Source organism: Aplosporella prunicola, assembly GCF_010093885.1.
Source record: "Aplosporella prunicola CBS 121167 unplaced genomic scaffold K452scaffold_9, whole genome shotgun sequence".
Lineage (NCBI taxonomy): Eukaryota > Fungi > Ascomycota > Dothideomycetes > Botryosphaeriales > Aplosporellaceae > Aplosporella > Aplosporella prunicola.
This window is the reverse complement of record NW_022983537.1, coordinates 547,659-548,325: the sequence shown is the minus strand read 5'-3', so window position 1 is coordinate 548,325 and position 667 is coordinate 547,659.

The following is a 667-nucleotide window of genomic DNA, read 5'->3' as shown; positions in this document are numbered from 1 at the left end:
CCTGTCTTCCTAGGACAGATGTCCGTAAAGAAGCGGGATTCCTCTGCGAACTTTGCGAAGAGAGTTGCTCCTCTTGGGGTGCTGAGGGTTATGGGGATAATGTTGCCGGGTTTTCCTTGGAGACATTTTGTTCGTTTCCGTGCAAGCCTGCAGAAGGCGAAGTGTATTTTAGTTTTCGGGCGACCGTATCGGTAGTAATTGTCTGCGTCTAGGTGGTTAAACCGTTCGTGGTATGCCTGGAAGTCCCCATGGCCTGACCGAGCTGCCAGCAGGTGGCCGAGTATTTTTCTCGGTAGGAGGAGTTCCGGAGGAGCTCCTTTTGCTAGAGGGATCTCTAGGTCCTGGTAGGATTTAGGAGCGTGTTCGTCCCACTATCTTTGGAATAGTTCTCGCGCGGTCTGTCTTACGAGCGCTCTGGATTTTGCGATAGTTAAAGGGATAGTTGGTGGGGCTGGTGCTGCAGCACCCTGTTTAGCAAGGCGGTCTGCTTCCTCGTTGCCTGGGATCCCTTGGTGCCCGGGTATCTAGTGTATTACTATTTCTCCGGGGTGCGTGTGGGGGGCGCGTCTTCTTTGTTTCTATAACGTTATAAGTTGTCGGATCCTAAGGATGCTTCCTTAGCTGGTGTCTGTCGGTTTACTATTTAGCGCTCTCCATGCTGCTTCTT